Source organism: Leptonychotes weddellii, chromosome 12 (assembly GCF_054177405.1).
Source record: "Leptonychotes weddellii isolate Sample4059 chromosome 12, ASM5417740v2, whole genome shotgun sequence".
NCBI lineage: Eukaryota > Metazoa > Chordata > Mammalia > Carnivora > Phocidae > Leptonychotes > Leptonychotes weddellii.
In genome coordinates this window covers 36,812,726-36,837,289 of record NC_138380.1, presented here as the reverse complement: position 1 = coordinate 36,837,289, position 24,564 = coordinate 36,812,726, and the positions used below count along the sequence as shown (strand labels likewise).

General features: G+C 42.7%; 1 protein-coding gene across 10 annotated transcripts in view; it reads right to left on the bottom strand.

Annotated features, from left to right (window-relative positions):
• The window catches only part of ELMO1 (engulfment and cell motility 1), a 518,756-nt gene that overhangs the window by 122,807 nt on the left and 371,385 nt on the right, over nucleotides 1-24,564 (bottom strand). The window contains exon 1 of one of the 10 annotated variants that reach the window (XM_081800266.1): nucleotides 7,336-7,842. The exons of the other annotated variants lie outside the window; for them this stretch is intronic. The gene's annotated coding sequence lies outside the window, so the exon portion shown is untranslated. Of the gene's footprint in view, nucleotides 1-7,335; nucleotides 7,843-24,564 lie in introns of those variants that run through there. 10 annotated transcript variants of the gene reach the window in all.

Below are 24,564 nucleotides of genomic sequence, written 5' to 3'. Positions count from 1 at the left end.
CCTCCTAGCACTCTAGCTGTCCAATTACAGAAACTTCCACAGCCAGAGCTGAGCTAGACATTCTTCGAGATACCAAAAAAAAAAAAAAAAAAAAAAAAATGGCTTCTACCTAAGGAATGTAATCATACTATTTTCTCCTTGCACAGTGCATTATGGTGTACTCATCACTTACACAGACACCATAATTTAATTTTCATTCACCAACAGCCTTGTGAGAAATGCACCTTTACTTCCATTTTTACAGATGAGGGAACTAAGGTTCAGAGGGGTTAAGTAGTCATCTACCTAGTCCTCAAGAAATTTTAAGGACAGAGGGATGTCCCATCAAGTGGTCTTTGCAAAGCTTCTTGGGTCTACTTTGCAGAGATGTTTGAGCCTGGCTTATGGAATCTAGAGTTGGGGCTTTTGTCCATTGACCCCCTCTGTTCTCTAAAGTTGTTAAGTGTGTAGGTAATAGGAAGAGTGCCAGTGGACTGTACCAGTATAGGATCCCCAGAGCCCCAGCCTTGGATTGAACCCTTAACATTAAGTAGTCTAGGTCGATGCTCAGTACCGGTGTGGGTGGCTTTCAGACCAGTTCCTGCTTTGATATCATTCTCTACATATGATAAAACTTCTATAATGCATATTTCACATTGCTGGACCATTAGACATGAGTGAGCTCCATCTCAGCTGCTAGGACCTGTGGCCTGGCTGGCTCTACTTAGAAATGATTTGCCCAACGGTCAAGCCTGTCAGTATGGGCTGCCAGTATGAAGGCCTGACTTCCACTAGCTGATGGGTGCTTCATTCCAACCAGGCAAATGGACGTTAGAACTGCCCCAGATGCTATCTCAAATGTTCAGCTATAAAAATTCCAACCAAGTCAGAATTAAACTTTATTTCATTATGCTTCCAGGTCTGGGAATGATGCCAGTGAACTGCTCTCCTTGACAGGTCTCTCATCACTTATAGCTCAAAGGAAAGGAAAAGTGAGCTCCCAAAGTGCCAAGCTGCAGCCCTCCTTGTCAGATGGCAACACCTCCATGGAACAGCTGAGCAAGAAGATGAGTAAAGAACTGACGTTCCCTTATCCCCAAAACCCTGCATACAGATGATAATTCCCCGTGTGTTCCTTTTCAAAGTCTTGCACAATGCACAGAGCTGAGAAAAAGACATAGGAGAGGGATGAAAAATCAGTTTCAGCTGTAAGCCAGTTCTGACGGCTTGGTAGTGGCTGAATGAGTGCTGTGTTAAGAGGGATTCTGAGGCTCCATCTGGGTACAGTGGGAAAGATTGCTATGATCAATGCAGTATGAGCCCTAGAGAATAAATTGTTTGGAAGCTTGAGCTGGGAAATCACCAAGTCTAAACTTCTCTCTCACCCATGTGTAGGTGCTGGGGAGCATAAACGTTAAATGATTTACAAAATTCAGTTGCTAAACTATAGACAATAATTCAAGACCTCAGGTTCTAGATTACTGCTCTGTCATCTATACAACTACATTTCTAGACCTGGATTTCTAGAGTATCATAGATTGTTTGAAATTAGCTGGCAAATTAGTGGACTTCAAAATCCTGTGGCAATTCAAAGACAATTATCATGATGCCAGTTTCACTTACGTGATAAACAGCTATTTCCCAATGTCTCTGTGCTCACTGAAATCCCACCGCACTTCCTTCCACTCATGATAGTCTTTGGTGTAGCCAAACAGCAGATTCACAGAGCAAGTCATCTCGCTCTTAGATTCAACCCTGCCTATGGTTTAATCTACTTGGTCTGCCAGTGTTGCCTCAGTAAAGATGATAAAATCCTGCCATGAAAAGAAAGAAGGTGCTAAGGGGCCACACAACTCGCTCCAACAAATGTTTGTTGAATGCTTAAGTGCACAAGGCCTGCTCCTTGGAAATTCTGTCCAATGCTCAGGAAATGGGTATAGCTGGACCAGAAGGCATCCCTGATATTAGGGATGGTATTGAACTGTATGGATTTTTTTCTCCCTTTTTCAATGTCTGTGAGATTTCTAAAAGACCTCTTTATTAACCAAAGGTTTAAGCAGACCAAACGTAGACTGCGCTTTATCCTTCTACTTGCAGATCTGGCTGCAATTGTCAATGTCAGGACATCTCTAGGAGGCTGGGACCGGATGCTTGTAAGAAGGCTTTGCAGCATGATTTTGATCTAGCTTCCTGAAAAAGTTGATTACGTTTTCATAATTGGCTTTACATTAAAAAAACACAAAACCTTGGGGGAGTGGATAAATAAAATAACATATGATGTTGAAGGTAAGGATTTTAAGACCAAATTAACTGTAAGAACTACTTAGTCAATATTTCCTAGCTAAACAAAATTTGCAGTGTTGAATAAGATAGCAATTAAATCATCCCTTAGCCTCAATTTATACTTGTCTTCATAAAGAATTATCTGTTTGCAGCAGAGTTACCCTCTCAATCAAGGTTTGCTTAGCTTATTATTTAAACTAAACCCATGTGTCCTGAACATACTGAGTTGAAGGAGGTGGCGCAACTCGTGTTGAGGGTTGGGGCCACAATAACTGGGGACAGAAAAATGCCACAGGTGGTGAATGTTGACTTCCTGCAACAGGAAAGGGCACACCTTTTAATTCCCCCATGCCAAACAGAGTAATGGAAAAACGAAGATTTTGCTCCATGTTGAGTGTTCCATGTACAATGGTTAAGGGCAAAAGTAACCAAGTTTGTGAATACTAAAGTTCTGTTTCTCTCTCTGTTGCCAGGGCAAGACTTCTAGGTACTTCATGGAGGTAGAAGAGAGGAAGGTGCCATGGCATGATGATGAGGTAGAAGTCACTGGCCTGGTGTATCAGGAGAGCTCTTTAGAGCTCATCACTGTGCTGCCTAGTAGGCTAGTCACTAACCACATGTGGCTATGGAAACCTTGAAATACGTAGCTAGTATGACTGCGCAAGTGAGTTACAAATTTTATTTAACTTTAGCTAATTTATATTTAAAAATTGATACTTCAGTTACTGAAAAACTTTCATGTATGTTTGGAACAAGCTGGGCACGTGAATCTACCTTTTTAACTTAGAAATTTTACGAAATCTAAAAAACAGATTTCCTGTGAAAATTCAGTATCCAAATTGAGTTGTGCTCTCAGTGTAAATTACATGTTGGACTTCAAAGACTTAACATAAAAAACTGAATATAAATATTTTTGTTACTAATTTTGTAGTTGTAGGTTGAAATATTTTGGGCATAGTGGGGTTAAACACATATATTATTGAAATTTATAGACCTGATTTTTTTTTTTTTACTTTTTAAATGTGATTACTAAAAAAATTGAAATTACATACATAACTTGCATTATATTTCCACTACACAGTTTTGGTCTAGAAAGAGATCTGCCATATTATCCCTGTAGGACATTATTTTTTGAATAGCTATTGAAATTGTCTTTTACACATTCACATACCTAGTGTAATAGTAGAAAGTGCATAGTATTAGGCATGCATAGCAAATAACCCATGTTTTTAAAACCTGCTACTGAGACCCCTACAGATTCTTTTTCCATCTAGCAATGCAATCTTGCTTATATGCTCTGGTCTGCTATTTCTTTATATGTCAAACTGGAAATTTCAAGGACATCAGTAGTTTTTCTTCTTCCATCTAGTGGCCTAACTCCTTCCCCTCGATTTTCCATTAAGAAGTCTTCAGTGGGAATGGCAGTTTATAAAACAGATAGAAATGGAGATGCTCTGAAGTGGGAGTGGAGAACTCAGCCCCCTGACCCCGCTCCACATTGCCCCAGTCCCATCAACGCCCCCAACTCTGAGCGACATGGTTTGAAAACTGTGTCACATTCAATGATTTTCAGGTCTAATCTTCTGAGTCTTCAGCTTCTCCATCAATGTGTGTCCTCTGCCATTACCTGGAATCTCTTTCTGAGCTGGGCCTATTCACAGGGTCTTCAGAAAGCATGGTAGACTTAGTGATTCCCACATCCACTGAGGGTCACGCACACCCCCAAGCCGGCTACACTGTTGTTCCTGGCCCTTCATGACCCTCACTGTTACTACGGCAATTGCAAATCATTCCTGGCAAATGTGAGCAAAGGGCAGCCATGAACCTGATGACCTTTCACCTCTCACAGATGGCCCAGGAGGAGCGGGGCTCATACAGAAACTGACCTAGTTCATATCAGTCAAAGAAACACTCCTCGGAATGAGGTGGCATATCATACAATAACACAAGGGGATAAACAAATGGGGCATTTTGGTAACGAGCTTTTACTTAACTCCAACATCTTTTCCTAAATGACATTGTGAAGAATTCACCCAACTACCCTACAATGCCTTTCCAATTTGACTAATTATCGCAATGATTGTTGAATTCAATTCCCCATGGCCTGGTTCCACTAGACAGACTGATAGCTGAGGAGACCTCCGTCCCCTGTCCATTCACACTCCTTCCATCCATGGATGCAGCAAACAAGTAAATCAACATGTGTGAAAACACAAACCACTTGCCACATCCTAGCTTGGTAAACATGGGCAAGTTCCTTAATATTTTGGTGACTCAATTTCTTCATCTAGAAAATAGGTATTAAAAATCATCCTGTTGGGGCTGTTTTAAAGCTTTAGGGAGTTATTATTTCTCCATACATTATACTGAACAGTGCCTGCCACACTGGAAATGCTCAGGGCAGGTCAGATTTTCCCATTGTGACTGATTTCATTCCAACTGCTAGGAGAAATGAAGGAGTCTTATCATTCCAATTCTCAATGCTGAACTTCAGGGACTGGATTTAACATATTCATATTCACTGTGACCTACCAGGCAACTCTGATGGTCACGTGAAAATCTGAGGGAATTCATTTTTCTTTATCTTTACATTTAAGTTTCGAGTATGTCCTACATCCCACAAATGCCATGAATAGGCAGTACTAAGAAGCTTCCTCCTTCAGGAGTGAACAGGTAGCTGTTCTGGTAGCTTGAAGGAGTATGTTCTTTTCAAGTCCTGTGACCCTAGTTTAACCAACACCTCAAGCTGAGAAGTGAGAAAACCACCATGGTTTAGAATTATTTCCAAGACTTCTTCATTCCAGCCTTCAGTGAGAACACACAGGACCTCCTTCAGGTACTGAAGCCACCGCTTAGGTCAGAAGTCGACTGGCACAGGGCTGGGGCAGTATTTAGTGGGCCCTTTGCAAAAAGGAGATAAGAAACTTGAGGGTATAATAAATTCTTGGCTATTTACCCAGGACGGAGATCCTACATGACCCTGAAATGGGGGCTGTCATCAGAGTATTATGTGATCACGCATTCATGTATTTTCTTAGGGCCAAGGGAGAGTTTCAGAGCTTGCAAATTCTTAGACTTCCGTGATCCAAAAATAGGTAACTACTCTTAATTTTTTTAAAAACATTTTCAGTGCTTCCATAAAAGGCTGTTTCTTCTCTCATTCTTGCCAACAGGTGACCGTGCCTCACTCACGTCAGTGACGTGACTGGGGGAGAGAAGAGACCAAAAGAGGAGGGAGGGTCATTCAAATGAAATGACGTCACTTAATGCACATCCCCTAGAAACCAGACTTCCTCAAAATTGGGCGTGTGTCAAGGTGTGCCTAGGAGTGAAACGTAATAGGGAGAGTTCCCATGCACGCCCTTGCCTCCGATCAGGTGGAATTCTCAATTTGGCACACCATCTTGAGCCTCTTGGGATCAGAGGACAGCCGACATTTCTAGAGGGGCCTTCAGCTGACATAACAGGTCACTGACCTGGTCAAGTGACCGGGTTCCCCTGTGCTGTGTACTGTCACCCACAGTGAGGAAACTTGGCTGTCTCTTTTCCCGTGGCATCAGGTCAGAAGAGCAGGTCGGGTCTCTTCCAGCCCCCCTCGCCCTGCTTTCGGGTCTTCTCCAGGCGAAACCATCCCAGCTCTTTTGTTTCTTTACCCGCTCGTCACAGATCCCATTTAGGACACAGCAAATTCCCTTCTACAGCCACGTGAAGACCTACAACACTCTCTTCTGTCAAAAGGACATAGTTATAAAGGACTAGCTGGGAAGATTTCCCATGTTCAACTATTTCACGTGCATATATTTCTGAACCAGATGATAATGCTTTCCTCTCTCTTTCTCTCCGTTGTTTGCACCCAAGTGAACTGTAAACAGAAGACATGCAGTGTGCTGTCAGTGTTCCTGGCATACGAGATAGGGAATTACATTTTTAAAAAAAAGTAACAGTGATGAAGCCTCAAAACCAGCAGAGATGCTGGGGAGAGGTTCTTAGGCAGAGATGGAAGCCCCAAGTTCAGCCCCCGCTCTCTGCACCCACACCAAAAGCAATACTTCTCCTCTCCATGTTCAGAAAGATTATAGTTCCTCTGGAATCCTACCCTGTGCTTGCGTTCTGTCTTTCCATATATATTTTTAAGTTTGCAGCTAGAAGGGTCTCTAAAGGCAAAGAGTTTTTCCTTCCCCATGCTGCCTCTCCATTGCCTGTTTACAGCACTGCTTTCCTATTTTTTCCTGCTTCTACCCAAAGAAATCAAGAATTTCATCACCAGTGTCAGAAAATTAAACCCCAGGGAGCAAAGCAATAGCTCAGAGCAACCCTTCCCTGGCAAAGAGCCAATCCTTGAATATAACTTTGCAAACCCTGTCTGGTTTTCAGGGGTTGAAAAGGATGCAAAGCAGAGTCATTTTGAAGCTTGGTTTTTGGCAACTAAAATCTCTCTGCACTTCAACTCATCTTTGCAATTAATTTTTAAAAAGAAAGAGAACATATTTTGCTTTAGAGACCAGGTTTCATGAAAGAAGTCAGGGGCATGACCTAGCTCGGTTGCACACTTCCCAAGCCAAGATCAGCAGTGCATGCAGAAGAGATGCCTCCTTCTGTGCTTGGGGGTCTGAAGAAGTGTTTGACAGACCATTGTAATAACATTTCTCTTCACAATGCAAACACCAGCAACCCAGTCAAGCTGCTTACCGTTCAGCTCTGTGCCTGCACCTTTCTCCCTCTTCCCAGCAATGCACAGGGTTGACTCTTATTAATTTAGCTTTAAAAGCATCTTCTTTTGAAATGGATCTATACCCAGGCAGATAAAGCAAAACTCCACTCCTCATACTCATCCTAACTAGACAAACCAATATTCCAGTATAATACACAGTCAACCACAAATCCGATCCTACCCAAGCAATACAAGCAGGCTTTGGAATACAGAAGCTCACACATCACAGAACCCCAGAACGCCTGTTCTTCCATGTGCTTGTTCCAATTCATAGTTTTCTCGGCAGACAATAGGACAAAGCTGCATTTTAGCTCTGGCTGCTAATACCGGCGGACAGATGTGTAAGACTGAGGTTTACTCACCAAGCTCCCGTAAGTCCATCTTTCCCAACTACAAATACTGCTGCTAAGCTGCTGCCGCCACCTAATGACTTAGAGTCGTTCCCCAGAAGAACAATGTGCTGGAATACCAGACGGTTCCTGAATAAGCTTGTTCACGAAATAGGTTTCCAGTTGAGCCATGTGAATGGAGACCTGCCGCACACCTTTGAATGGTACACACTTCAAGTCCAGAAGAATAAGCATGTAGCTTTGCTTATGTTTATGGAGCTCGAGCCCAGGGGTGCTCCGATTGGCAGGAATCGCAGAAAGATCAGCCAATCAAAGGGAACCTCCATTTCAGGGAAACTCCTGCTCATTTATTTAGCATCTTCAGAGATCATCGGCTTTTCTAGGAAGAGCTTTTCTCTTATAGTATCACAAGAGAAAAATAATAACTTCACTTCAATTGTGGTGCCCTATGCTCTTTCATCAATAAACACAGAGCTCCTCTTCTTGGTGTTCCTCAATACCTCCACTTTTCTTATAAAGAACTTAAAAAAAGAAAGAAAGAAAAAAAGGAAGAAAGAGAAAAAGAAAGAGCTGGTGATGGGCTAGAGATAGTTCATATTCATCAGCCTCCACCTTGTTGGGAGAAAGGAAGGGGGGTAGCGCCTGGGCTCGATAATTACTGATTCTGTTGCCATGGAAACAGACTGGCTGCAGCGAGTTGGATTCGTGTAGAACATCTGCTGCCAGACCCATAATCAACTGCAATCTCATCTCCCCCCTCCCTACTTTTATTTGATTGTGAGTTTGCTTTCTCTCTTCTTCTCTTCCCATGCAGTTTCTGCCCAAAAATGGCATGTAACTGCCTTACTTTGTACACATAGCACACACACACCAGAGGTGCTCACATGCGTGCAGGCGTGCATCCCAGTAGGACTATACGGAAGGATCTACACTCGGATTCCTATCCAGAATGTAAACAAGCATAAACACTGCGCCTCCGCCCCTAGTGAAAATTTACTGTAAGTTAACCTCAAGAGTGAGTGGGGTATCTTTTAAGATATTTGTCACCTAATAGCCCTGAAAGTCCCCAAAGAAAAGTTTGCAATGGCATTTCGCAGAGGGCAATGTGATGGTTCCTAGCAAACCTTTGTAATGAACCGATTGAACGGAGAAACTTGTAGAAGATTTTTAAGCCCCAAATCTTTAGGCTCAGCTTCTTCTCTTATGCTATCAGCGTACAAGGCACCCTGAACACGGGGAGGGGAGGTCTCCCTGGGGATGTCCTGAGTCCATCTACATCCCCCCGACTCCTCTCCTGTTTGCTCCAAATTCTCCTAGTTACAGGTACCAGAGTTAACGTCAGACTCTGGATGTGCTATCTTTCTCTATAACAGCAGGGGCCGCCACTGAGCAATGAATGGCTGCATGGCCAGGTCAGACACAAGAGGGGACTCAGATGGTGGTAATCTCATCTTTGTGAAGCACACCTGCCTCACACCTGCTTTGTGCCTGTGGAAGCCTTCAGCTCTACAAAGACTGAAGATGGCAAATGTCAAAGAAGGCTATGATTCTGGCTTAAGTTAGAGAGAAAGGAATTATTCTGTCCCATTGTCATGAATATCAAGGAGAACCTTCTCTTTCCTGAAGGTCTCGGCAAGCCTGGTGCCCTCAAGCCATCGATGACACAGAGCAAGCTTCAGAGGGGGCTTTGCACAACTCTGGCTCCTGAAGCCAAGGTGAACTACCCATCTACCACACCCCCGCAGTTTCATAAGCCACAGTAACTCTGGGCCTCCTTTATTCTGAAGGGACTCTCAGTCCAAACCCCATTCCTCTTGATCTCCAAGTGCTCAGCTCAGGCACACTGGTCTTGATGTTGGATTTGTCCCTTCAAGAATCTGAATCCTGATTTTCCATTTTATCTCTTTTTGCCCCTGTGAGGTTGGATAGAAGTTGTCACCTATGTTTGTCCTCTCTGGCATCCAAACCCAACTCTGGCCGTCTTTCTTAGCTCTGTCCAGATGACCTCCACACTCCAGGATGGTGGATATCTCAGGTTTTTTCGACTGCCTTTCTGGAACATCTCTAATCTCTTCTGTCTACTCTCTTCTGCCATGAGGACACCTACCCCCTGCCCTCTCACACTCCTGAGACCATCCAAATCACCAGTGTCTTTATGCAGAAATGTGGCATTCCAACCTGGTCTTCCCTCAAGCAAAATTGAATCATTTGTTCCATAAATACATAGTGAGTGTTTATATGCCAAGCACTGTGCTAGTGACCAAACAAACTGGCATGGTTTTTGCCTTATGGCACAATGACTTGAGTGGAGGAGAAAAAAAAAATATGAAAGCATAACTTTCATATGGGGTATGAGAGCTATGTGCCATAAGCACAAATGAGAAGATTCAACTTGGGGTGCCTGGGTGGCTCAGTTGGTTAAGCGACTGCCTTCGGCTCAGGTCATGATCCTGGAGTCCCGGGATCGAGTCCCGCATCGGGCTCCCTGCTCGGTGGGGAGTCTGCTTCTCCCTCTGACCCTCCCCCTCTCATGCTCTCTCTCTCCCTCTCTCATTCTCGCTCTCAAATAAATAAATAAAATCTTTTAAAAAAGAAAAGATTCAACTTAGTAAGGTTAGGAAATGTATCTCAGAGGAAGTGATCCTTGAGCTAAGATCTACAGGACGAGTAAAAATTAATAAACTAGAAGTGAGGGGAACAGTATCTCAGGCATAAGAAATAGCATATGTGAAGGGCCTGTCTAGATGCACACTGCCTAGGAGGGAGTGTGGTGTCTTTGAAAACTCAAAATAAGCCAAATGCAGCTGATTGCAGTGAGAATGACTGGAAGGACGGTGTGAGATGAGCTTGGACAGTAAGCAAAGGCTAGACCTGTAGGGTCCTAGAGACCACATTAAGGATGTTGGTTTTCATCCTATTAGCAATGACAAACCATTAAAGTACTCCATTAAATGATTCCCCGCCCCCCAAAAACACTTACATAACTCAATATATGAATCTATTTCAAGGCATCTATAACTTGTTGGACTGGTCTAGCTAACATTTACTGGGCAATTAATAGTCCAGATAGCATTCCAAGCACTTTATATGAATTAACTGATTTAATTCTCACAAAAATGCTGTGAGGTATTACTATTATCCCTATTGTACAGAATGAGGAAACTGAGGCATGCGGAGGCTACGTAACTTGACAAAGTTGACCAAGATACAAGGTGGCAGAGCTGGGATTTGAACCAAGGGATTCTAGCTCCAGCTTCTTTAAGTGTGATCTACAGGGACCACCTGTGTCAGAATCACTGGGAGTTCTCCTCAAAATGAAGATTCCTGGGATCCTACTGCATCCTTCCTGAACCAGAACCAGAATCCCAGGGAATGGAGTCTAAGGACATTTCCTCAAGCTCTCCAGGGGATTCCTACACACACCAGAGCTTGAGAATCACTGCTAAGAGATGTTTGTGTAAAGGAAATGAATTCATTTTTAATGTATAAAATGGAGAAGAGCTTTTTTTTTTTTTTTTTGAGAATGGGGGGGTGGGGTGTCTCACTACTCTGAGCCATCCCAAAGGACACATCTACATCAGACCAAGGTCACCTTCCTTTGATTGACTACAAATTCTTGAGTTGAGGATGGGTACCATTGCAGAGTTTGGGGCTTGGTAGCTGCTAGGAGCAGGTATGTGAAGAAAGACCATGGGAGTTCTTAAAGACTAGATTCACCAGGTGGGTAGAGATGCTATCAGACGGGCCAGCAATAAGACAGGTAGATCATGTAGTCTGGTAGACATTATGAAATGTCATCAATTTTCTTCAGGTAATTTTTTCCTAGAAAATTCATTTTTAAGACAAAATTGCAAGGTAGACAGAGAATACCTTTTGTCCTTCAGTCTGTTCTACCCTCCTCATCTATTCAAAAGCTAGCAAGCAGGGCCTTTGGCTCACCAAGCTAGTCAAGGTGTTAATTCTGAAAAATACTGCTTCACCTACATTTCCACAGGGGTCACTTTATACCAAATAGCTACACGGTCTTTAGAGAAACTTCCAAAGAATTTTTCCATAGAATCTTGTCTAGTGGTTTTGTTAACTGAAATCACAGACTGTTAATTTGGCCATTACTGTGTATTCTTTCCTTTCTAGACTTGCAGTGAAAAAGTCTATACAAGCCTCAGAGCTGCTGTTGAACCTCAAAAAGGGGAAACCTACATTTTATTGGTCTGATATCTGAACAAGCCCCCAAGAATTGGTACGAAGTATAATGGCCCTGCACTGTAGAGGCTCAAAATGTATCATCAGTGCCATGTCATCAAGCTTCTGAACACATTCAGATTTATTATGTGCTGTCTATAGATAGAAGGGAATCACAACGTCAACCTGGATGATAGGGGGGGAAATCACCCCTGGGCATCTGAATAAAAATCAGAAGAAATCTCTTTCCACTTCACCCCCACATTACAGTCTGGATTCTCTGCTCTGCGCTGGGTAGGCACTGCTGGTACCATTTACCCTGCACTTTCTTGGGGGGCAGATTCAAGCTGATTAAATTCTACTTCTTTCCATAAACATGATTTGGTGAATATATTATTACCAAATTTGATGTCTAATTCATATACCTTTATATAAGTGCTTTTTATTTATTTTTTTTAAGATTTTATGTATTTGACAGAGAGAGACACAGCGAGAGAGGGAACACAGCAGGGGGAGTGGGAGAGGGAGAAGCAGGCTTCCCGCGGAGCAGGGAGCCCGATGCGGGGCTCGATCGCAGGACGCTGGGATCATGACCGGAGCCGAAGGCAGACGCTTAACGACTGAGCCACCCAGGCACATTTATAGTGCTTTTTAAAGCACTATATAAAAAAGCACTTTATAGTGCTTTTTAAATAAATTCACAAATCAAAAAAGAATTGTTAGGTGATATGTATTTTTGGATCAGAAAATAAAGTGACTATTGTAGAATGACTTCTAAACTAGCTGGCTAAATTTCCCTTAGTTTGCCTACTGGTCTTAAATAAAATGAACACCATTTACAATGAGCATTTAAAAAGGAGCTGAAGGGGATCCCATATACTGGGCTATGGAGAGGTGGCACTAATAGCAAATCCTTCCATTTTCCTGCTCCTGGTCTCAAACAGATTACTTCCATAATCTGGGCATCCATTTCATCAGGATGCGTGTTCATCACTGGCAAGGGATGTGATGGTAATGACTTCCATAGTTCATGACATGGTTACCTTGAACCGCATTTTTGTTTGGTCAATTGATTCTTAAGAAGGAGGTCATAAGGGTCAAACTGAGCCTCAAAAAAATTCTGGACATGTAGGGTATAGGGTATATATTGTAGAAGGCTTATCTCTATATCTTAGCCTTCTCAAGGTACACTCTCTCCCCTGACCATATATGCAAACATGCATGCATGTGAGCACATGTGCGGACAAACACATGCACGTGCATACACACACACACACACACACACACACACACACAACCACACACATACCTGACTTCACTTCCACCCCAAACAGAAACAGGCCCAGTAAAGCCCAAACCAGACCATATCTCCCAAGGATGTGCGGTCAGAGGTAGCGACTCTGCCCTAACAGGTCAGAAGTGTAATTACTACAGGCTCAGTTCAACTGTTATTTCATTCAAGAGACATATTTCTTTAGTGAGTTGGGCTTAACCAGTAGATAGTTACCTCTGTTTTTGTTTTTTTTTTTTAACATGGTACAATTTAAAACCAAAACATACGCAAAACTTCAACTAAACATGGCCAGAATAATTTTACATATCTTTTTATCCCCAAGGGGAGATAATCATAACAATATTCCATAGAAAATCCCTATACAAAGGTAGATGCTCCTCATTTTTTCACCCTCATGGGGAGATGACCATAAGTAGAACTTACCAAGTCTGCTATAATATCACTCTATCTTTAGGTCCCAGGATGCTAAGCATTAACTAATACAGCCTTGACATCTGTGGGAGGATGGGAGAAATAACAGCAAATGTATATGCAGTGCTTACAAATGGGCCGCTACCATTAAAGAAATGCCCATTCTCCAAAAAAGGAAGCTGAGACCCCCAAGGTTTAAGTAGTATGTCTATAGTCACCATCCAGTAAGGGTGAGACTCAGGATTCAAACTTGTGTCTGTGAAGTACCATAAGCAGTCTATTACACCACTGCCTCTGAGCTCCCATAAGCAAGTTGTTTGGAGCAGGTGGGATTATTCCAAAAGCATTCTAAGGCTGACTTACATTTTATAAATCATATTTATGAGACATTAATGTGAGTAGGTTTATTTCCCCTGGACTTTGCCATTTTTGAATTTCCCTTAAAAATGCCTAAAATATAAGCAAAACCTACAAACACCAAAATAAAAATCAGATCTACAAAATGCAAACACGTCTATAAATAAATATTTTATTCTTTCCTCTTCCAGAGCTTGACTTCTGCTAGTTGACTATGATTTGCATTCATGGGGTTGGAGAGTCAAGGTTTGGAAGTCCTTGAGGTGTGATAAACTTGACCAGATGGAACAGGCTGACCTGAGAACGACATGGGGGCCAGAAGAGCAGGGCCCAATATGATGCATCTGTCATAATTCTGGAGTGCCTTCAAAGGAATAGTTGGTGAAATTCTGAAAGCTTATCATCTTGCCAGCTTGAATCTTCCAAATATACCATGGAAATGCATTCCAGAAATGCAGGCTGCTGAAAAATCATGCCAAAAGGAAAAATGAAAATGCCAAAATCCTTAACTTAGACTTGCCAAGCATGTCTACTGGCAATATGGTGGCAAAAAGCTACTGGGCCAAAGGTAGGATATTCTTTAGGTGACATAAAATGAGAAACAGCTTCTTCGCCATTAGGAAAAGGGAAGCTTTGGGGCTGTTATCACATTCTTCTCGGTTTTCAGCTCTCATGCATGAGTAAACCTCTTTCAATTCTGAAACACGTATCAATTTCACACACAAGTAATTCCACCTTTCGAGAAAAATAATAGTTTCTGATATTCTCAGTAAGAGAACCAATTTCACAGCAGTTGGTAGAGATTAAATCTGTGTTTTATCAAATAGTTAACATTTGATGCCTTTACTTTCTCTGCTCTTTCTGCTCACAGATTCACGGATAATCTGTGGTCCTGGTCTCTTGTTACAACAGGGATTACACAGCAATAGAACAGGGTAAACCAGAGAGGAGGGGGAAGAATGGAGGGTTTGCTGTTAGCCAGAGGGAAACCAAGATCAAGGAGGTGAGTAGACGCAGTTCACCCAAGCAAGGAGGGAGGAAGAGAAGGTTCTAGACATGTAGGAAGTCAGTTGCCGGGGGTCATTTCTGAGACGCGAAAGGGGACGGGCAGAGCAGAAGGAGTTTGACGGCTTGGAAGGGGGTCCAGTAGTTCTTTACAGGGCCAGATATGAAGCCACAAGGTGAGGACACCCCCAGGACCAGGAGGATCACCATATGGAATTCTAGGGCGAGTCCTTTCTAAACCCAGTAATTTTTACTTTGTCCCATGGTAAAGAAGTTGACATTGTCAGAAGCCAGTCACATCACAACGATGGGCTCAGAGTTTCCATGAATATCAGCAACAACCCAGCACCTCTCTAGGAAAACCCACTGGGAGGGCGCCTGCTCCTGGTGAACCAGCATTGCCATCACAAGGACAGGCCTGTTCTTCAACTCAGTTCTTCAAAACCGTCAGTTTGTAAGAGCCAGACCACTTCAAACTGCTCTCTATTGTACTTCCAATTAAAGGAAGCTTTGAAATGTGAACCATAACCCTCTAGGCAAATGATAGTGACAGGTTATTCCCAACTCTCACAAAGAATGAGCCCTGAAACCTAATTTGTGTAGCAATTAAATTCACACAAAAATGTAATTCTATTTTATTGCTCAGTACTCGCCTGTATCTTTAAGCTAGCAACTGCAGGAAGGAGTTAATTTGATAATATAAATAAAAATTGGTCCCAAAGGGCAATAACCAATCCATTTACATGCAAAAATGTTCCTCTTCCAAGTCATCCTAAGGCAAATATGAAACATGATTTCCAAAATGCATCGCCTACAATTCTCTTGACACAGTGACAGGCATGAGAATTGTAGAGCAAATATTTCAAATAATCACACATGTTCAACCATGAGTAAGTGCTCTTGCTTATATTTTGGGGGAATCTATTGTGTGTGAGACATCTCAACTGTTCTGTGCATACACAGAAAAAATATATTTCACCAAAAAAGTCCAGTTTGGAAGTAAGAAATTGGCCTCCATTCATTCAACCAATGTTTAGGAAGTGCCTATGATGCGGGGCGTCTGGGTGGCTCAGTCAGTTAAGCATCTGACTCCAGATTTCAGCTCAGGTCATGATCTCAGAGTCTTGAGATCAAGCCTGGGTCAGGACTCCGCGCTCAGTGGGGAATCTGCTTGAGATTCTCTCCCTCTCCCTCTGCCCTGCCCCCACTCTCACGTGCATGCTCTCTCTCTCAAATAAATAAATACATCTTTAAAAGAAAAAAAGGAAGTGACTATAATACACTTTCACATGTTGCCTCATGTTTCCTTCAAGTCTCGGGAACCTAAGAATGCAGCCTTAATATCTTGAAAATAATAAAGCACCACTTACTAAGTTTTCTCTTCATGCATTTCTTAAATTTCATGTTTTTTCTCCCAGGCAATTCTGTTCTGCTCACCTGGTAAGCTTCTATCCATATGTTCAAGCCCTCCTAAGGAAGGTCCTTCCTCTATGGAATTCCTTCCTTTGAGTTGCTTCCATATAACGCATGGGCTTGCGTTCTCCCACATGTCACGTTATTTCATAATTATCTCTTTCCAGAGCTTTCCTCACTGCTGTGAACTCCTGAGAGTCAGATTTATTAACACAACATCAGGAATACCATCTTTAGATGGCTCTGATACCTTAGTCCAAAATACAAAATCTTCTTACAAACCTTTATACTTACAGAAGTTACAAAAGCTTTCTGAGCGCTCCTCTGTCATTCTACCCAACATCATGGATAAAGTCAGGAGACGAGGATATCTGAAAACTTCTCAGTGACTCATTTCATGTGTCTCCCATTCCTCCCTCCTCCCACCCTTGCAATCCCCAGCCTGAGAGGGAAGAACGGGTGCTGGAAAGCACTCCTGAAACCTCCCTTCTGGAAACTCATGTTTTCAGCAGTCCAGGTGCTGGGCCCAGCTCTGTCTGCTGTCTGGCTCCCTTTTTCAAGGATGTCACATCTGTTCAGAACTCCCTTCCAGTTAATGAGTCTTCCTCCAATGGAGTCTCAGAGGGCTTTTGATCTTTGTACCAATCAACTTCAGGATAAGGATGCAGGGACTGACCAAGTCAGTACCCCTGGCTTAAACTCATGCTTTATTTCAAGGAAGAATAAACAAAACTTTGCCTGAATTTATAACATGGGGTGTTGAGATCAAAGAATTCCCTCTAGACTAGAATCACTAATCATACCAGATTTGGAGCCTGGTGAGAGTTCTGTATCCCCATATTTTAAAGTTGGTTTTAAAAACTATGACTGTAAGAACATACACGTTCAGTAGAGAAAATGTACAACATTAAAAACATAATAAAAGAGAAAAAATTATAATTAATTACACCATGCAGAAGAAACCATTGTTAGAGATTTAAACCTTCTTAGTTTTTATTTTTACTTAGTTAAGACATAATTTTGCATTCTGCTCCCCCACATTTAGCATAATATAAAAAATGTTTTCTTTTATTTGGATACCATTCACAAATGTCATTTTGAATGACTGAAAAATTTAACATATCAATAAATGTGCCCCTAAATTAATTTATCATATTCTCTTTGCTGAAATGTAAGTTATTTCCCAAATTCTTGCTGCTATAAATAACAATGAAATGAACATCTATATGCATACCTTTCTTTTTCTCCCCAGAATGGCTATGATTCTAAATAGCCACATCGCACTGCATGACTTTATAAATGAAGTCATCAACTATTGGTGAATTTCCCAATAGCAGTTTGTCCCAACAGCTTTCTTAAAATTCTACTGAAATGTTTCAAGGTTTCTGCCAGCAGAGTGGTAGCAAGGGGCCCTTTGATGTCACTGTGGATGGCAAGTCTTCCCTTCCTTTTTATAGAAGGAGCTCCAGGGTCTTCTGCCCCACATAAACAAGGGAGGGGCAGATAGGGTGTGACTAACTTCATAAACAACTGGAGGCTGGGTCTCCCAGACTCAGCCACAGCCTGATTTGAGACGTGAATGTGTTTGCAAGCATCTCGGCCCCTGGTCTCTGTGCAGGAGACACATGCCAGCAGGAAAAATCAGTTGGCTTTTGTCAGGCAGTAAAATACCATCAAAATAAACTCTAGAAGTGTTTTTAAGCCACACAAACAAAATTCCACCCCCACCTTTTTTTTCTCTTCTGGAAAAGGCTTCATTTTTTTTTTTTTCCTAGTGCTAAAAGAAATTATCACTCTGAAGAATCACTTCTTCTCCTATCATATCTTAGCCACACAATGCCCTTCACTTATGGACTGAATTTGCTCTATAGTTTGCAAAGTTTGTTCTAGAATGTACTTTTTCCTTTTAAGACATTATCAGCTTATTTAAAAAAAAAAGCGTTGTTAGCTTCTTTCTTTTTTCCATTAATGGCTGGATAAAAGATTCAATTCAGGTCACATGTGTTGAGCACCTATGTAATTTTTTTGGTAAGTGCCCTGGGTGGAGGGGTGAGGAAGAATTTGTCCTTGTTCTGAGGAGTAAGGGGGAGAGAGTGTAGATAACTAAGGATAGTCTATGACCATGGTTTTCAAGGGGTTCGTCTAGGATTCTGCAGTATGGCTTCAAAGCAGCCATGAGGTGGGACAAGGGGTGGCCAGGGACCCGTTTTAAGCAAGCTAATTTGCCAAAAGGAGGTTTCAAACTCAGTGTATGGCTGAGTGTGTTAAGTGCTACAAAGCAGGGGAAAAGAAAGTGTGCCTGAGAGAAAACAATTAAGTCCACCTCCATGGAAGAGCTCCACAGGGCCCATGAGCTGGGCATTGAGGGATGGGCTGAATTTCAACAAAAGGGTGAAGGGTCTTCCTTGCTGAGGGAACATGGGTAAGGACAGAGACTTGGAAGTACAAGGCATGCTCAGGGAGCCATCAAAAGGATTAATTAGAGGTTAGTAGGCGTGTGTTGAAGAGTGCAATAGGCATTTTGTTTGGAAAAGTGGTTTGCAGTGGAATGTGGAGCTTTTATTATCATGCTGTAAGAAGAGGGAGGCTAAGATTTTTTTAGTGTGGTGTGGATGTATTATGAGAAGAATTATGTTCTATAAAGGTGTTTCTGGGGGCACCTGGGTGGCTCAGTCAGTTAAGCATCTGACTCTTGATTTCAGCTCAGGTCATGATTTCAGTGTCCTGGAATCGAGCCCTGGGTTGGACGGGCTCCACTTGTTCAATCTCTCTCTCAAATAAATAAATCTTAAAAAGGAAGGAAGGAAGGAAGGAAGGAAGGAAGGAAGGAAGGAAGGAAGGAAGGAAGGAAGGAAGGAAAGGAAGGAAGGAAGGAAGGAAGGAAGGAAGGAAGGAAGGACGGAAGGAAGGAAGGAAGGAAGGAAGGACGGAAGGAAGGAAGGAAGGAAGGAAGGAAGGTGTTTCTGGTAGGGGAAAGAGAACTTCCAGGCGGGCCGAGTCTGGATTCAGGGAGAACCATTAAAGGGCAGATACAATCTGTGTAACAGATGATGGTGTCGGGAAGCAGGGGCATAGCAGGAAAGCCAGATGGCCCCTTCTTATGCACTGGTGAATCCACAGGACGTGGGGACCCAGGAGGAGAGGAGAGGAAGCCAGGGATCACTCCAAGGTTGCGAGTCTAAGGGATGAGGTGGAATGCCATGCCACTCCTAGAGTGGAAGGATGGTTGAAGATGGGAGACTGTGAGTGGAGAGGAGGTAGGAGAGAATCAAGAAGAAGGCTTGGGGAATGCATAAATGTAAGGGTCAGCGAGAGGTGGTGGCAGTGCCTCGGGAGCCGGGGAATGGCCAGGATCCCAGGAAGCACAGGTGGGCACACGAGCCGATGCTTCAGGGTGATGGAGCAGGAGGAGCATTGGGAAGAGACCTGACACTCGGGAGGTAAGTGCTGACCTAAATAAAGCGATTTCAGTGGGTGGACGTGGGTGAACATCAGACCACAGGGAGTGGAGGAGGTAGGCAAGTGGAAATGGCATTCTCTCTTGGAAAATTTGGCAGTGCAGGGAAGGAAAGAGATTGGATAAGAACTTGAAAGAGGAACGGGGGTGAAAAATTTTTTTTTTATGGATAGGAGAGATTTGGGTAGCTTTTTAGGTTGAAGAGACAAAATCGAGGGGGAGGAAGGGAGGATGCCAATAAGCATAAAAATGTAAGGGATAAAAGATTTATTTTTACAAATTTTTTGATGTCTATCTTTTTCATCAGAGCAGAGAGTCATAACAATGTGACTTCTTTCCAGTCTTAAATTAGAACAACTCAACAATTCCTCTTATTCTCCACTTGCCTCTTAGAAATCATGTCTTTTGTGGCTAAAGAGGTTTTTGAATATTCAAGACACTTATTAGTGCATTTTAGAGGCATGTTTTTTTTCTTGAGCTTAGTTATATAGTTTAGTTACCTTTTAATTTTTTTCTAAAAATATCACTAGTAACTGGAACAACGATAATTATCTTATTTCTTCCTTTAATATATATAGTGTGTCATGTATCTATTTTGTGTGTGTGTTCATTTCCAAAGCCACAGGAAGATTGTGTTTAAGAAGGAGAGAACCAAGGGCTGCAAAGAAGGCAAACAAGACAGAGATTTTAAAATGTCCATCAGAAGTAATTCTTGACTTCATCAAAACCAATGGCTTCTGTGGCTAAAGAGGTTTTCAAGTATTGACAGTATAATTTAGTGCTTTTTAGAGTCCTGTGCCTCTTCTTCTGCTTAGTTGTATTTTTAGTGAGGGCCGAAGACAGGTTGCAGTGGGTTAATAAATTAGTGGGAAGTGAAAAGAAGAGGTGGCAAATAGAGGCAACTATGTGAGGAAATCTGGCTTGGGGTGAAGGCTGGATGGAAGATCAAGAAGGAGTTATTTATTTGTTTTTTCAAACACAGGACATGTGAGTACATTTATATGCTGGTAAGAAGATAGTATCCAAGAGGACAAGATTGATGATATAAGGACCAGACGGGATAAACTGATCAAGTGGTGTCCCAGAGTGGATGAGAGAGAGAATTCAAAGCCGCAGAAGGAAGAATCCACCTCTGAGGCCACCAGGGACACCTTTGTCTAGAAAGGAGAGGGGGGGTGAGGGCAGATGTTGGAGAACAGCCCAGAGTTGTGTTGTCAGCTTGAGGGATAGCTGGACTAGAATCCATGCCTCCCCATACCTAGTCTGGAGCATTGTGCCATCATTTCTGTAACTTCCCCTCATGGAAATGGCCCACATGCTTTACATATACTAGGATAAACAATAAAGAATAATTTTCTAATTAAGACACAGGTCAAGAATCGGGCATTGCATATTATCAGCCTAATATCAACCTAATATTAGCTCATTTAACCCTCACAACATACATATATATATATTTATATTTATAAATATGTATACATAAAGTTCCATATTTTACAGATGAAAAGGCTGAAAAACAGGGTAAGGATATTAATGTGCCCAAGGTCACCCAGCAAGGAAATAATGGAGCTAGGGTTTGAAGCCCACTCCTTGAGTCTAAGGTCAATGCTCTTGACTCGAAATCTATTGACTGAATGTACTGAATTTATTGATTGAACTTATTCTTTTTGGTGAATTTCCAAGCCCTTCTCTTGTTTCCTCAGGCGCAGGGGGCAGCTGGGGAGCAGGGAGGGGTGTGGAGTGACGGGTGGAGGTGGGGAGTTGAGGCTGAGGCTTTGTCTGTGTCAGCTTCGGTTCCCCATTATCATCCGACTCTATCCTAAAGTGTTTTATAACTTGAAAATCCAGTGAATACAAAATGCTGGTAAACTGCATCCAAAAACCATCAATATCTTTTACTCATAGCCTTATTTTTCTGGTATGTGCACAAGTGTATTCTTATCCATTTGAAAAAATTCAAAACCAACTCTACATCCTTGACGGACCAGGGTCTGCTGAGCTGAGGCTTGGGAGCAAAAATCCAGGGTTGGGGGCACCTGGGTGGCTCAGTCGTTAAGCATCTGCCTTCGGTTTGGGTCATGATCCCAGGGTCCTGGGATCGAGTCCCGCATCAGGCTCCCTGCTCCGCGGGAAGCCTGCTTCTCCCTCTCCCACTCCCCCTGCTTGTGTTCCCTCTCTCGCTGTGTCTCTCTCTGTCAAATAAATAAAATCTTAAAAAAAAGTTAAAAAAAAAAATCCAGGGTTGCCCGGTGCGCTGACCACAATAAAAGAAGCCAAAGCAGCTTTTTCCAACAAACTCAGGGGCAAGAGCATCTCCATTTTATATGCACTTTTATAATGACAGACGCATTTTAATAGGAACAGCAGCTCAGAGGTGTCGGTCTTCCCCTTTTCTGCTTCTGCTAGAAGGACTCCTAGTGGCCTGGGAGCTTTCGGGCAGAATCTCATGCTCCATGATTCACAAAATGGAAATCTGGCATCATATAACAGTGACATTCACTTCTGTGGCAGCTCAAGCAGCAAAAAGCCATATGCCATACACCTCAGATCCAGCCAAGCCACGCAAACGGAAATGTGAAAGAGAAATAAGGAAATCAGGACCAGAAAAGTTCTCGGGGGCTGATCGCCTCCAGCACCTAAAACACACAATCCCTGTGGCAAGAATCAAATCTTCCTACTTTTATGACACTCTTGGAAAATGCAATCTTTTTTTCCTAATTGAAGAGCACTTTGGGAGGTGAAGGTAAAATATAAAAGACAATTTTTGTGAATGGCACAATGTGCTCACGTTTCCTATTGAACGTGGCTGCTACTCAGGCAGGTGTCTGGTGGGTGTACTCAGGGAGACAACAGTCACCTAAATGGGTGGACTGCCAGCAGGCACGTCTGTCCTCTGCACTGAAGGTCTCTCAGTAGCCAACCTGAGAGAGGATAAGCACCATTATTGACATTATCTTCCCCACCGGCCTGGAAATCATACTAGTGGGAAATGCAGTACTCCCCAAATGGCCAGCGTCTGTGGGTTAAGATGAAGGGGAAAGGGCACCTGGGTGGCTCAGTTGGTTAAGCGACTGCCTTCGGCTCAGGTCATGATCCTGGAGTCCCGGGATCGAGTCCCGCATCGGGCTCCCTGCTCGGCAGGGAGTCTGCTTCTCCCTCTGACCCTCCCCCCTCTCATGTGCTCTCTCTCCCTCATTCTCTCTGTCTCAAATAAATAAATAATAATAAAAAAAATCTTAAAAAAAAAAAAGATGAAGGGGAAATAATTGAAACAGAGGGATTTCTTTTTTAACAAGGGGATCCAACCACTCTCCTCGGAAAAGAGAAATTCAGTTTATTTTGTGACTCTCCTCTGTCTTTGCGGCTTTCATTCACCTTATATAAAGCTATGTAGGTGGAAAAAAAATTATACTGCAATTTTTGTTAAGAAAGGAATGGCAAAATCATTTTGTAATTCTCCCAAGGTATTGACATCTGAAGAAGAGATTCCAATCGAAAGATCTAGAAGTATTTCTCAATAAGGCCCATTGGCATTTTGGGCAAGAAAATTCTTCATTCTGTAGAACTGCAGAATACCCATGGTCTCCAGAAACTGAATAAGAGTGACCATCCCATATTAAAAGAGTGTAAATTAATTCAGCTTACTGGCTAGGCGGACTGTTTTAAATAATGTGTGAATTAAACATTCCTGGCTATTTATTCATTTGACATTCAACCCAAAGTAATTGGGCAGATCCTATTTCAAAAACATCTGGAGAATATTTAAAGTTATAGTTCTTTGCTCCCAATGCTATATTGATTTAATTGAGAAAGAGATGTTTGTAAATAAACAACTACTACGATACAGCTAGAAGATATTTTCCAAAAGAAGTTCAGACTTCCATGTCATGGAGGCAGGTATACAGAATTTCATTCTGAATCAAATGGAGATGCTAACCATCCAAGGTGGTACCCCTGAGGTGGCCGTGTGTAAAATCCTAAAACAGAATTTCAGTGAGCAGATGGAGGAAGGCATTAGTGGCAGAAGGAAGGAGGGTGAACATATATCTGTGATATGAAAGTACCATGGCAAACACAAGGAGTTGTGGGCAGTTCGTGACATGCAGAGCTTAGAGCAGGTACAGGGTGAAGACATGAGGATGAAGCAAGAAAGGTACATTAAGCTAAGTAAAGAGAAATCTAGACATCTTGCTAAGGCCATGAAACTTTATGAGGCAGGCAATGGACAGGCACAGATGGATTAAAAGCAACAATGATATGGTCAGATGCGTGTGGGAGGACATTTGGAAAGTGGAAAGGCTTCCAAGCTGGGAGATAAGTGACTGCCACACAAGTGCTGTGCAACAAATAATCCCAATGGCTAGAAAGTTCTTCTCATACTCACAGGTCTATAGGTCAGCTGAGGTGGCAGTTTTCAGCTGTAATTCTGCGGGCTGACTGGGGAAACTGTCCTCCGTATGCTTCATTCTGAGACCTATACTTAGGGGCAGTGGCTACCCAGACTATGTACTCTATCTCAGGATGAAGGCAGAAGTGCAAGAGCCCGAGCCAACCACACAAGCAACATTCAGGCCTCTGCGCGCTGCACATTTGTGATCATCTCACTGGCCCGTGTCAAAAGTTAAAGGGCAGGGGAAATAGGCTTCACTCCCCATCAGGTTGTGGCAAGGACTCCTATGAAGCAGTAAAGAACTGCAACCAGCCATTCCACCTACCAGATTTAGAGTGAGGAAAGAGGAAGATCGGAGTTAAGACAATAATGAGAAGGCAGAGGACCTTATAGTGATTGTAGTGACTTTGGCCGCTGATTGGTTTCACAAAGAGGAACCAGTCCGTAAACTTCCAAACAGAAACTCCCTGGACTGCCAGCTCCGTGAAGGCAGAACCCACCTGTATCCGCAGTGCCTAGCGCCATGCTTTCCGTGTTGTGGACACAAAATAGTATTTGTTGAAAGAACAGACAGCATTAGAAGTGTGGGTTAAATAGCAACACGATTCACCAAGATATGGAGCACTGATGTGTCTGTGCTGTGTGGACAATGGCTGTGGGATAGTAACACTGAATGCCGTCGACCTCCCAGGCACTGAGTAGATCCTGAGAATACAGAAAAAAGCCAGGCTC